Raw genomic sequence first — 15,179 nt, 5'->3', positions numbered from 1 at the left:
GTGTGTTCCCTGAAGTCTATATAATGGTGCCTTCTGAAAGAAAATCCAGGCCCGGTAAGGAAGGAGAAAAGCAAGAACGGATGCTGGGTAGGCACCCAGCAAGGTCAACAATCCTGAAGAAGCAGGCTAAGAGTTGTGGAAATAAAGCATACACACATAAGACAACAGTATAAATTACAGTGAATAAGGACCAGAAATGATCATCAAGCAATCAGGGCTTGGTAAGGAAATCTATGGATACAGCACATAAATGTACAAACAAAATCAGAGAAATGGAGTTAGGATAGGATTAAGTACAAGGAGGACTTATAATGTGATTGCTCTAAATAAACAACAACAACAAAAAAGGAACCAGCCCCAGGAGGATGTTGGAAGCCATTAAGGTAAATAGCACATCCAAATTCCTATGAAAGAAGCAAATTAGTTTAGCAGTTCTGCACCTTCAAACCTGACCAGGTAAGGGATCATAGAGCCAAACTCAAATTCTTAAATAATGCCTGACCTGAATAATTGTGTGTATGTGAAAAACAGCAGTCTCAAACTGTCTTATTGGTAGTTACCAGAGTATCAGACCCCAGATCTCAGATTATGCTAAAATAGATTAAATTTACACAAAATGTTTATATAACATATATATTCTGTATTACAAAATCAGTGTTGGGCCTCTAAAGGAAAATGAAAAAACAACAGTCCTAAAAATCCGAAAAATGAAAACCATGGAGTAAAACGTAATAAGAAGTATAGCCAGACAGATGTAAAGTCATGCTATCTGGGGGTCCTACCCACTGGATGCCATTAACACTGACCACAGCACCAATTCCCTTCCTCTTCCCCTTCCCTCTTACCCCCAACCCCACTTCCCTTGGTACCTGTACTATTTCTAATTTTTGGAGGCCTGAAAGAAGCAAAGGAAATACAAAGCCCAATTCATCACTATACTTTTGTACAGTGACATACATAAATCGTATTCTCACCAAAACCTACCTTTTGTGATATGGAAGTGGTAATAACCCTAAGGTTTTACTTTCACAGTTCAAGAAAATGAATAGGCTAAATACTCTCACCACTCACTATCTCTTGAGAAGGTTGGAAGCAAAGATAATGGATCAATCTGGGTCCCATCAGGAGAGAGAAATCACACAGTAATTTGAAAAAAGAAATCAAATATAAACAATTAGTAACTATAACAGGAGATTGGAGTAACCAGGGATTAGCTAGTCAAAAGTAAAAAAAAAAACCAAAAAACTAAATAATATAGGAATAGCAGATATAAAGAGGACCCACTACCTTCTAGTGCTAGAATTCAGCACCCAAGGAAGAGCACCCCCTTTGACCTTACCCACCATGCATGCAGTAAGATCTAGATCTTGTTGGAGAGGGCACAGCCATGGCTCACTGAATGACAGTGAAGTGTCTATGGGTGCTGTGCCGGTAGAACTTGCTGGAAATCCACCTTTTGTAACTTGCCAGATACCTACCCTCTAGGGTGCCACGGTCACAAGGAGGTGTCTCACCAGAGGCACTCTGTTACAAAATCACCTGAGGGGAATGATGGGGTAAGTTGCTGGCAGCTGGGTGCTGCTGGCCATAGTGCACAATAGGACGGGGCACTAAAAAAGCCACACATGCCCAGGAGCCTGCCAGAGGAGCCACAAGTCCAAGGAGCTGGGCAGTGGGGGAGCTGTGCTCTGGAGGAACCACTCAAGCTACAGGAGCTGGGCACTGGGGAAGCCATGCGGGCTGCAGGAGCTAGAAGTACTTGTCCTGACAGTACGTAAAATATCACACTGGTCTACTACTTGAACAACATTATGCTGATTGCATCTGATGAACAGGAAATAACAAGTACTCTAGATGCCTTATTAACACATATGCCAATAAGTGGGTGAGAGATAAACCCCACAAAAATTCATGGGTCCCCCACCTCAGTGAAATAAATGGGTTTAATAGTTTGAAGCAGAAGTTAGCAAACTTCTTCTATAAATATCCACATAGTAAATATTTTAGGCTTTAGGGATTCTGTCACATATTCTTTTGGGGTTTTTTTTTCAAACACTTAAAAATATAAAACACATTCTTAGCTCACAGGTCACACAAAAACAGGTAGCAGGCTGAATCAGACCCACAGGCCATAGTTTGCTGATTCTTGATCTGGAGCATGTCGAGGTATCCTCTACAAGGTGAAATATAAGTTTCTCTACCTTGCACCACCTACCAAGAAAAGAATCACAATGGTGGGGTAATTTTTTTGAATTTTGGAGGCACAATATCACATTCACATGTATTATTTTGACCCGTCTATAGAGTCAAGGGTAAGCTGCCTGCTTTGAGTGGGATCAGAGCAAGAGAAGGCTCTGAAGCTAGATCCTTCAAGAATAAAGATCTGCTCATTTACCAGGCAAAAACCCCCAACCATCTAAGGCTCTGGCTGAGGGCAAAGGAAATAGGGAATAAGTTGTGGAAAGAAGTCACAGATATCAATTATAGCCCTGTGGTCAACTAGAGGAACAAGGATTGTAAGTACTTTTGCATATTTTCTATTTGCTTATTATGTGTGTGTGTGTGTGTGTGTGTGTGTATATACACACTCACAGGTACACATATGTTAGCAAATTTCCTTCTCTTTCCTTCCCATTTTTATCTTATGTACAAGTTTTTAGAAGTTAGCTTTACGATTTTGTCTTTAAGCAACAGAATATTCAGTGGGACTACTGCTGATTTTGAAAAGTAATATAGTAAGCAATTAATACAATAACTCTTGGGATTGTGCATTTGCTCATTTGGGAAAAGAGTAAAATTTGTTCACTTGTTAAGGATAGCTTTACCTTGTTGGGGAGAAATACAGTTGTTTTGTTGTTATACAGCCAAAACAACAGGCCTTAATAAATTTTAAAAGCACATGTTCTGGGGGACTTCCTTGGTGGTCCAGTGGCTAAGACTCCACACTCCCAGTGCAGGGGGCCCAGGTTCAAACGCCAGTCAGGGAACTAGATCTCACATGCCACAACTAAGAGGTTCACATGCCTCAACTAAAACCCGGCGCAGCCAAATAAATAAATAAATAAATACTTTAAAAAAAAAAAGCACATGTTCTGACCACAGTGGACTTAAATTTAGAAATCAATAACAAAAAATGTATGAAATCCTAAAATATTTGGAAATTAGGCTCATACTTCTAAATAACCAATGGGTCAAAAAAAGAAATCACAAAGGAAATTAGAAAATATCTTGAACTGAGGACAAAAACACAGCATATCAAAATTTGGGGGATGCAGCCTAAGCAGTGCTTAAAGAGAAACTTGTAACAGGTGTATTAGAAAAAAATAAAGGTCTCAAATCAATAACTTAAGCTTCTACCTTAAGAAACTAGAAAAAGAACATCAAACTAAACCTAAAGCAAGCAGAAGGAAAGAAATAATAAAGATCAGAGTGGAAATCAATGAAATAGAACACAGAAAAACAACAGGTAAAATCAATGAAACAAAAAGTTGGTTCTTTTTGGATTTGAAAAGATCAAAACCAATAAACCTTTAGCTTCACCAGCAGTCCCCAACCTTTCTGGCACCAGGGACCAGTTTTGTGGAAGACAATTTTTCCACGGGGTGGGGGGGTGGTTTCAGGATGATTCAAGCACATTACATTTATTGTGCGCTTTATTTCTATTATTATTACATTATAATATATAATGAAATAATTATACAACTCACCATAATGCAGGATCAGTGGGAGCCCTGAGCTTCTTTTCACTTGCCACTCCCTGATAGTGTTTTAATATGTCTGCAAGCCATTGATTTATTATGGTCTCTGTGCAGTCAGACCTCTCTGCTGCTGATAATCTGTATTTGCAGCCACTCCCCAGTGCTAGCATCACTGCCTCAGCTCCACCTCAGATCATCAGGCATCAGATTCTCATAAGGAGTGCGCAACCTAGATCCCACACATGCGCAGTTCACAGTAGGGTTTGCACTCCTATGAGAATCTAGTGCCACTGCTGATCTGACAGGAGGCGGAGCTCAGGTGGTAATGCAAACGATGGGGAGCGGCTGTAAATACAGATGAAGCTTCACTCTCATGTCCGCTGCTCACCTTCTGCTGTGTGGCCCAGTTCCTAACAGAACACAGACCGTTACTGTGCGTCGGGCACACAAAGTTGCATTTGGTAACAAAAGATTAAATGTTTTCCCCCTAAGATCAGGAACAAGAATGTCCACTCTCCTCACTTCTGTTCAGCAATGTATTGGAGATTCTAGGGGGGAAAAAAAAAACCTAAAGGCATCCAGATACAAAGAAGTAAAATTGTCTATATTCACAGTGACATGATACTGTATGTAGAAAATTCTAAGGAATTCATAAAAAATCTGCTTACAGTAATAATCAAATAAGGTTGCAGGATACAAGATAAATATAAAAAAATCAATTGTATTTTTACATACTGGCAATGAACAATCCAAAAATGAAATCTGAAAAATAATTTTACTCACAATAGCACAAAAAAATGAAATACTTCAAAATAAAGTTAACAAAAGGAGGGCAAGACTTGTACACTGAAAATCACAAAACATTGCTAAGAGAAATTAAATATCTTAAACAGAAAGACATTCCATGTTCATGTTAAGATGGCAATGGCAATTCTCCCCCAAACAGATCTACAGATTCTATGCAATTTCTATCAAAATCCATCACAGTAGGCTTTTTGGAAAAAATGACAAGCTGATGCTAAAATTTATATGGAAATGTAAGGAAACCAGAATAGCCAAAACAATTTTGAAAAAGAAGAAAAACATCAGAAGACTTATACTACCCAATTTCAAAATTTACTACAAAGATACCATATAATAAAGACAGTGTGGTGCTGGCGTAATAAGAGGCATAAAGATCACTCAAACAGAAATGAGAGTCTGGAAATAATTTATGGTCACTTGATTTTTTTTTTTTTTGCGGTACACGGGCCTCTCACTGCTGTGGCCTCTCCTGTTGCAGAGTACAGGCTCCGGACACGCAGGCTCAGTGGCCATGGCTCACGGGCCCAGCCGCTCCACGGCATGTGGGATCTTCCCGGACCGGGGCATGAACCCATGTCCCCTGCATCAGCAGGCGGACTCCCAACCACTGCGCCACCAGGGAAGCCCTGGTCACTTGATTTTTAACAAAGGTGCCAAGGCAATTAAATGGGGAAAGGTCCTTTTTTTTCCTGAACACATAGTGCTAGAACAACTGGATATTCATATACAAAAAAAGATGAATTTGAACTCAAACCTCATACCATACACAAAAGTTAACAGGAAATGATCATAAACCTAAAGAATGATCCAAAAAAAAAACTGATAAACTGGACTTCCTCAAAGTACAAACTTTTGTATTTCAAAAGATACCATGGAGAAAATGAAAAGACAGATAACAGGCTGGGTAAAAAAAATTATTTACCAAAATAACTTATAAAACATATATCTGATAATGGACTTGTACTCAGAATATACAAAGAATGCCTACAGCCCAGTAAGAAGGCAAACCCAGTCCAAAAAATGGACAAAAGATTTCAGTAGACATTTCAAAGACAACATAGCAACAGTTAATAAGAACATGAAAATATGTTCAACATCATTAGCCAATGGGGAAATGCAAATTAAAACCAATATGAGATACTACTTCACAGTAAGATGGCTATAAAAAAGACACAATAACAAGTGAAGATATAGAAAAATTGAAACCCTCATACACTGCTTGTGGGAATTTGATATGGTACAGCCATACTGGAAAACAGTTTGGCAATTTCTTAAAAAGTTAAAACATGAACTTACTATACAACCCAGTAATTCCTTCATAGGTATCTGTCCAAGAAAAATGAAAACGTATGTCCACACAAAGACTTGCACAAAATGCTCACAGCAGCATTATTCATAATAGCCAAAAAGTAAAAACAACTGAAATGTCCATCAACTGATGAATGGATAAACAAAATGTGGTATAATCATACAATGGTTATTCATCAATAAATAAGAACAAATTACTGATACATGCTACAACATGGATGAATCTCAAAAACTTTATACTAAATGAAGCCAAGCACAAGACAGCACTTATTCTATACATCCATTTATATGAAATGTCCAGAAAGAGTTAATCAATAGAGACAGAAAGCAAATCAATGGTTGCCTGAAGCTGAAAGCCAGCGCCAGGTTTGAGTACAAAACTCGCATGGGCAAACTTGTTAAGGTGATGTAAAACTTCTAAAACTGAATTGTGGTGATCACTGCACAATCCCCAAAATTTACTAAATTTACTAAAAATCACTTAATTATTTAGAAAATGAGGATATAGTTTCCAAAAGGTGATTTCCATATGAACTCTACCTTCCTGTAACTAGAGAAAGGTACCAGGAAGATTATAGATGTTCCCATATTAGAGATCTTAACAGAGATCTACACATGCAGCAGAGTTTATGAAGAGCGTAAGAGAATGGACCAGATAACTTTGCAAAGTCTCTTCCAAAATCAGTCCAAAAAAAAAAAAAGTCTGATATTTAGTAGAAAATTAAAAATGCTCAAGATTTGCCTTGTTATCTAACTTTTCTGATGAAATTTTTAAAGTTTTTCCTTCTCTACTTCTACTGCATTTTATTAAAACACTGCAAAGTCAGTGCACTTCCCCATAAGTGTTCTTTCATATTAAAAATCAGTCATTCAAGATCTATGAACAAAAACAGAGAATGTACATACCCCAGCCTAAAATAAAATTTAATAAATCCATTTAAGGGAGGGGGATCAAGATGGCGGAGTAAGAGGACATGGAGCTCACATCTACATGTGGAATAATTCTCAAGGAAAACTAACTGGAAACTGGCAGAAGAAATCCTATTACATCAAGGCTGTAATAAAGATACGTACATAATTGGGCAGGACCGAAAGAAAAGCATTAGTTGGACCTGTGCCCCTAGGATGGGACTAAGAGGGAAAGGGAGATGGCATGGGCAGGCACTTACCCTGGGGAGTGAGTGGGACCTATGCGGAGGAGACAAACCCGCTTGGCTGACTGGAGAACTGTTGGGACAGACAGAAAGACTGGAGAAGCCAAGACTCCACTAGTAAGAGGTACATGGGTGCTGACTCACCACCAGACAGGGAGGAGAGAGGTCTGCCCTAGTGGCTGCTTCCTTGCCACACTCCCCAATCCACACCAATCCCATGCTTGGCATGGGATCTAGGGTAGCCAGGACCTGGGGAAAGACTCGATCTAGGGACACAGAGGAGACATGGGGGCCTAAGGTGTGGTCCAGGTGAGGCAGCAGTGGCCACTGTTGGTGCAAACAGCACCACAGAAGCAGCCCAGATTTCTGAAAGTAGCGCAACTGCTTTCCCCAACCACCAAACCATGCTCCCCAGTCCCAGCTCAGTGAATGCTCCGGCCCTGCCCACTCCACGCCACACAACAACATAGCACTAGATCTGGGACAACCACAGCAGGGGAAAAGACACACCTTGAGCTGCGTCTGAGCAGAGCTGCAGATGCCTACAAAGGCAGAACATCAGGTCTTTGTAAGCACACAAGTCCCATTTGCTACAGTACTCCCCTCCTTTGAGGCAAAGGCCCCAGTGCAGGGAGAAGGAAAAACACACACTTAAAGGAAACAGAGCCAGCTTCAGTCCGACATTCAGGGCATCCTCTTCAGCAACCTGGGAGCAGAACCTGCCCCTTACAGGGTGGCTACAGCCACTGAGCAGAGAGCAAGTACTGCCTTACACCCTGCACAGACTCTAGCTCCCCAATCATCAGCCACACCCCCTACCAAAGTGATAGCAGCCAGCACACTCTGAGGAAAAACATGACTGGCATCCACATCAAATTAACACCAAAGGCACTGGGCACACGCAGTCTACACAGGGATGTTCCCACATAAGAACACTCCTTCAAGACCACAAGATATAACTGTTTCACCTAAATTCATAGAAACAGAGGAAGTTACATAAGATAAAAAGGCACAGAAACTACCCTCAGTTGAAAGAGCAAGAGAAAACCCCTGAAAAAATAAATAATGAAACAGAGATAATCAGCCTACCAGACAATAAATTCAAAACATTGGTAATAAAAATGCTAACTGAATTAAGGAAGAGAATTGATCTCAGCACAGATCATCTTAACAAGAAACTAGAAAATATAAAGAAGACCCTATCAAAAACAGTTCAACTTCTGAGATTAAAAAGCACTCTAGAAGCAATGGATAGCAGACCAAATGACACAGAAAAACACGTAGTGATCTGGAAGATGAAAATAATAGAAATCACCCAATCAGAACAGCAAACAGAAAGACAAATGTAGACCTTTTAGAATATGTTTGAATTTAAATGACTATCAGTTTAAAGCAAGTAGATATAATTAAGGGTCAACATATATGAACCCCATGGTAACCACAAATCGAAAACCTATGATAGATACACAAAAACCAAAAAGAAAGGAACCCAAGCATAGGAGAAAAGAAAATCATCAAACCACAATGGGAGAAAGAAAAAAGAAGAAATGAACAAGGAAGAACTACAAAAAACAAACAAACAAAAACAAAAAACTGGTAAACAAGGAATAAAGTGGCAATAAGTACATATCTATCAATAATTACTTTAATGTCAATTGGACTAAATGCTCCAATCAAATGACATAAGGTGGCTGACTGGATAAAAAAACAAGACCCATCGATAAGCTGCTTACAAGAGACTCACTTCAGAGTCACACATAGACTGAAAGTGAGGGGATGGAAAAAGATATTTTATACAAACAGAAACAACAAGAAAGTGGGGGTAGCAATACTCATATCAGACAAAATACTAGACTTTAAAACAAAGGCTATAATGAAGGACAAAGAAGGGCATTATATAACCCTCCTACACTGTTGGTGGGAATGTAAATTGGTACAGCTACTACGGAGAACAGTATGGAGGCTCCTTAAAAAACTAAAAATAGAGCTACCATATGACCCAGCAATCCCACTCCTGGGCATATATCCAGAGAAAACCATAATTTGAAAGGATGCATGCACACTAATGTTCACTGCAGCACTATTTACAACAGCCAGGACATGGAAGCAACCTAAATGTCCATTGATAGAGGAATGGATAAAGAAGATGTGGTGCATATATACAATGGAATATTACTCAGCCATTAAAAAGGGACGAGGGACTTCCCTGGTGGTCCAGTGGTTAAGACTCCGTGCTCCCAATGCAGGGGGCCCGGGTTCGATCCCTGGTCAGGGAACTAGATCCCACATGCCGCAACTAAGAGCCCCCATGCCACAACTAAAAGATTCTCCATGCCACAAATAAAGACCTCACGTGCTGCAACAAAGATCGCACACGCAGCAATGAAGATCCTGCATGCCATGACTAAGACCTGGCACAGCCAAATAAATAAATAAATAATAAAATAAATAAAAAGGAACGAAATAATGCCATTTGCAGAGATATGGATGGACCCAGATATTGTCATACAGAGTGAAGTCAGTCAGAAAGAGAAAGACAAATATTGTATAATATTGCTTATATGTGGAATCTAGAAAAATGGTTCAGATGAACTTATTTGCAAAGCAGAAATAGAGTCATGGATTAGAAAATAAACTTATGGTAACCAAGGGGGGACAAGGGGGTGGGATGAACTGGGAGAATGGGATTGACACATACATACTACTATTTATAAAATAGATAACTAATGAGAACCTACTGTATAGCACAGGGAACTCTACTCAGTGCTCTGTGGTGACCTAAATGGGAAGGAAACCTGAAAAACAGTGGATATATGTATATGTATAACTGATTCACTTTGCTGTACACTTTGCTTTACAACATTGTAAAGCAACTATACTACAATAAAATAAGTTTTTTTTAAAGGGGCATTATATAATGATAAAGGGATCAGTACAAGAAGAGGGTATTATACTTGTTAACATATAAGCACCCAATACAGGAACACCTAAACAATCAAGTTTTATTTATTCCAGGGTCACAAGGATGGCTCAACATACACAAATCAGTCAATATGATACACCACATTAACAAAAGAAAAGACAAAAACCAAATGATCATCTCAATAGATGCTGAAAAAGCATTTGACAAAATTCAACATCCATTCATGATAAAAACCCTCATCAAAGTGAGTATGGAGGGAACATATCTCAACATAATAAAGGACATTTACAACAAATCCACAGCCAACATAATACTCAACAGTGAAAAGGTGAAACCCTTCCTGCTAAATTCAGAAATAAGACAAAGATGCCCACTCTCGTCACTTCTATTGGAAGTCCTAGCCACAGCAATAAGACAAGAAAAAGAAATAAAAGGTATCTAAATTAGAAGGAAAGAGGTAAAACTGTCTCTATTTGCAGATGACATGATACTCTATATAAAGAGCCCTAAAGTTTCCACTGAAAACTATTAGAATAAATGAAACCAGCAAGATTGCAGGATACAAGATACAGGTTTAATCCTCCCAGACTTCAGACTATACTACAAAGCTACAGTAATGAAAACAGCATGGTATTGTCACAAAAACAGACACATGATCAATGGAACAGAATACAGAGCCCAAGCACCAATGGTCAATTACTCATGACAAAGGAGGCAAGAATATACAATAGAGAAAAAGCAGTGTCTTCAACAAGTGGTACTGGAAAAACTGGACAGCCATAGGTAAAACAATGAGATTAGAATATTCCCTCACACAATATACAAAAATAAACTCAAAATGGTTTAAAGACCTAAATGTAAGACCTGAAACCATAAAACTCCTAAAAGAGAACATAGGTGGAACATTTTTACATAAGTTGTAACAATATTTTCTTGGATCAGTCTTCTAGGGCAATTAAATAAAAGCAAAAATAAACAAATGGGGCCTAATTAAACTTTAAAGCTGTTGCACTGCAAAGGAAACCATCAACAAAATAAAAACACAACCTACAGAATGGGAGAAAATACTTGCAAATGATGCAACCGACAAGGGGTTAATATCCAAAATGTACAAAGAGCTCTTACCACTCAACATCAAAAACCAAACAACCTGGGCTTCCCTGGTGGCGCAGTGGTTAAGAATCCTCCTGCCAATGCAGGGGACACGAGTTCAAGCCCACTTTCTTTCCAGGAAGATCCCACATGCCACAGAGCAACTAAGCCTGTGTGCCACAACTACTGAGCCTATGCTCTAGAGCCCACCAGCCACAACCACTGAAGCCCACACGCCTAGAGCCTGTGCTCCCCAACAAAAGAAGCCACCACAATGAGAAGCCCACTCACCACAACGAAGAGTAGCCCCCACTCACGGCAACTAGAGAAAGCCCGCACGCAGCAACAAAGACCCAATGCAGCCAAAAGTAAATAAATTAAATTAATTAATTAAAAAAAAAACAACCGAACAACCCAATCAAAATATGGACAGAAGACCTGAATAGACATCTTTCTGAAGAAGACATACAGATGGCTAACAGGCACATGAAAAAATGCTCAACATTGCTAATTGTTAGAAAAATGCAAATCAAAACCACAATGAGGTATCACCTCACACCTGTCAGAATGGCTATCATCAAAAAGTCTACAAATAACAAATGTTGCCAGGGATGTAGAGAAAAGGGAACCCTCCTACACTGTTGGTGGGAATGTAAATTGGTGTAACCACTATGAAAAACAGTATGGAGACTCCTTAAAAAGCTAAAAATAGAACTACCATATGATCCACTCCTGTGTACAGTCTCTGGAAAAAATGAAAACACTAATTCAAAAAGATAAATCCACCCCAATGTTCACAGAAGCACTATTTACAATAGCCGAGATATGAAAGCAACCCAAGTGCCCATTAACAGATGAGTGGATTAAGATGTGTAGTATATATATGCAATATGTTAGCCATAAAAAAGAATGAAATACTTCCATTTGCAGCAATATGGATGGACTTAGAGAATATTATGCTTAGTGAAATAAGTGAAACAGACAAAGACAAATTCTGTGTAGTATCACTTGTACATGGAATCTAAAAAATAATACAAATGAAGGTATATGCAATAACAGAAACATGCACAGATGTAGAAAACAAACTCGTGGTTACCAAAGGGGAAAGGAAAGTGGGGGAGGGCCAAACTAGGGGTACGGGATTAACAGATACAAACTACTATATATAAAATAGATAAGCAACAAGGATACACTGTATAGCACGTGGGATTATACCCATTATCTTGTAATAACCTATAATGGAGTATAATCTGCAAAAATACTGTATCACTATGCTGTACGCCTGAAACTAACACAATATTGTAAATCGAGTATACTTCACTTAAAAAAATAATATTAATCCATTTGGTGCTGATTTCCAGCCTGACTTGAGGCTCCGCCACTACCAACCTGGAACTGCCACAGATGTGAGATTTCCTCAGCTGTCTCTGTGGCCTGGATAATCAATCCAACTTTCTATTGGCTAGGCTAGCCTCCCTGTAACTGGTTTTCATAAATACAAAATTTGTATAATTGTTACTGGAACTACTTGCTGAAATATGGAACTTGTTAAAAGTACCATTTATTTTAAAATGTACATGCACAGTTTCACATACAAGCAGCAGCACATCTTTCACATCCAGCCAATCAATCAAGTTAATGCTTCGTATTAGAGAACGGAACAAAAAATTCAGATATTCCACTACAGAGTTTGCCTTTCTTTTCTGGAGCCTTAGTAAACGTTTTCCACGAAATCAAGAGGTATATGACTAAATAATGAAAAGAATGAATTAAAATGTATAATATACCAAGGTATAATTAGCTCAACTCTAAAGAAGCAGGACCTAACTTTTACTCTGGGGGAAAGAGGCCTTTGATATAACTAGGAAAAGCAAATTCTTTTTTGATGCAGTCTTTCTTGTACACGTATATGAGTAATGTATATGAGGGCTTATTTCCCTGCGAATCTGGCACAGTACATTAGATTGAAACATCAATTTGATTTAAGCTTAATGGATAAAGTCACAATGAATATATTTTTATATAAGTTTATGTATAAATGACCCCAACACACAGTATGAATTCTATCATTTGTAACAACCTTTCCACCTCTCATGAGGGGAGTAATGAAAAAACTGTTCTGAGCTGCACATCACTAAAGGTGAGTGGCATCCAGAAAGAACTGAAGTTGGGTGGTCCAAAAGTGCCTGCTCATCTGATAAATAACTCAGTCACATCTCAGTTAAGACGCATTAAATGGGACACAGGTTAGAATGAAACCAGGAGCCCGGGAGCTTTCCAACAATTTTAGATTAGGACAAATGCAGAGGCACATACAGGTCTTTGCTGGAAAATTCCTTGGCCTTTGACATTCTGGTCCCAAATTTCTGATGTTTTAAAAACTCCAAATCTTTTTCCCCCTCCCGACTTTTCTAGCCCATGCAGCATGACCACAGAGGGTTCATGGTTGTAAACGTAAAAAAATTCGAAAAAAGCAAGCTAAACAAACACACCCCACCCCACCCCCAAAAAAAACCTCTCAAAGGCTTTGGATGCTATTTGGCCTTTCATTCAAAAAAAGTGAGTTACTGGGAGATGATCGCCCACCAGAACCCTCCTCCCCTCACAGGATGAAAAGCCTGCAGAGTACGAGGGGTAACAGCCCGCCCCGGGCTCCTCTAATTGGCCTCCCGCTCCCAGCGCCCTGAGGAAGGGGGGGTGGTGCGGAGAGCATGCGGCCAGCTGTAAAGGGTGATGAATTTTAAAAGGCGAGCTTTTCACGTCTCCCACGGATCCAGGGCGAAGAAATTCACCTTTGCTCCTGTCCTTTTAAGAAGACATAGCTAACCTAGGCTCAATGAACAGAAAGAAGCAAAACGCTAACCCCCAGCTCCCACCGCTCTGGGGAACTCCCTTCCTTGCTACCCCTCTGTCGGCTCCACCCCCTGGGCCTACTCCGCCCTCTAACCACGCCCCTCGCCCGAGGCCCCGCCCCTACGGCTGGCGCCATCCCATCCCCTACCCACTCTCCTCAGTCCCTACAGACAGCGAGAGCCCTGCTCACCCACCTAGAGGCGGGGAACGGGGAGAACGTTCTAGCGAGTCTCCCTCACCCCCACCCAACGCACACCCCCAGGCTGACGTGTCGGCCAGACCCCCGAAGGAGGCAGCTGCCTTCGCTGTCGTTCTGCGGCCTCTCTTACCAGCTGGTCCGCGCCAGAGCTGTTTCAGCAGTTTGGGCAGTGACGGAAAGGCTGCCACCGCCCGGTTCTGTGGCTTGAAAATTTGACTTTGCCTCGTACTGGTTTTTTGTTTTGCTTTGACTTTTTTAGAACTTTCCCGCGGTCGCTCATCAATGGAGCCGCGCGCGCACGTATCCGCAGTGCACTCTGGGGCCTGGCCAGCGGCTCCGCGCCCCCGCGGCCTCGCGGGAAAATTCCGACGAATCTCTTGCTCGTGGGGCGGGGCGGGGCGGGGCGGGGTAGGGGCCCCGGCTCAACCGGAAGTCGGTCTGGCGGGGCGGGTTCCCCGGCGAGGGGGCCTGCTGAGGCTGCCTTAGATGTCACCGGTCTCTGGTTGGTGTCGCTGGCCACAACTAGACCGCAGGAAGTACCTGGAGGGGAAAAACAAGGATTTTTTAATCGGTTGTTGCTCAGTTATTTCAAGATTCTGTTCAAAATGCAGAGAATTTTTAAAAGAAAAATTGGGTCTTTGTCAAGAAGGTAAAACCTCGAAAGAAGGCCTAGAATATGATTTTCTAAGTATGGTCACACACAAAAAAGGGATCTTTCTTGGGTTGATGCCCCTCACCACCACCAAAATCAGTTCTATACACTGTTTGATTGGGGTTCAAATCAGTTCTACGCTGCATTTAAACCTAAGTGGTTTAAATAAATAAATGGAAAACAGCATTCTTTAATAAACTTCCATTAATGTCATTAGTATTAGCGTGCCTTGGTGGATTTTTTTATTTTAATTCTTGAACTTAGTAATACACGAAGGTTTTTCACAGATGTTTAAATTTTTACAAAAAAATTTTTTGAGGAAACTAACCTTAACCCTTATTTTTTTTTTTAAATCAATGACATAATTATAAAACTACAACTTAACAAGTGCTTTCAAAAAATTTACTACAAGGCAATGTACACACATAATAAAAATATTCAGACACCTCCAGCCTTCTATAATAAAGGAATATCCACTTTACCAAATATGCACTTT

The 15,179-nt window shown here is 40.2% G+C and overlaps 1 protein-coding gene across 3 annotated transcripts in view; it reads right to left on the bottom strand.

The window, feature by feature from the left end:
* FANCC (FA complementation group C) overlaps window positions 1–14,373 on the bottom strand; it is a 289,432-nt gene extending 275,059 nt beyond the window's left edge. For all 3 annotated transcript variants that reach the window (XM_081236412.1, XM_081236414.1, XM_081236415.1), the window contains exon 1: window positions 14,162–14,373. The gene's annotated coding sequence lies outside the window, so the exon portion shown is untranslated. The remainder of the gene's footprint in view (window positions 1–14,161) is intronic.
* Window positions 14,374–15,179: the final 806 nt, after the last annotated feature.

Source organism: Mesoplodon bidens (genome assembly GCF_964165515.1).
Source record: "Mesoplodon bidens genome assembly, chromosome: 6".
NCBI classification, from domain to species: Eukaryota; Metazoa; Chordata; class Mammalia; order Artiodactyla; family Ziphiidae; genus Mesoplodon; species Mesoplodon bidens.
This window is presented reverse-complemented; position numbering and strand designations above follow the sequence as displayed.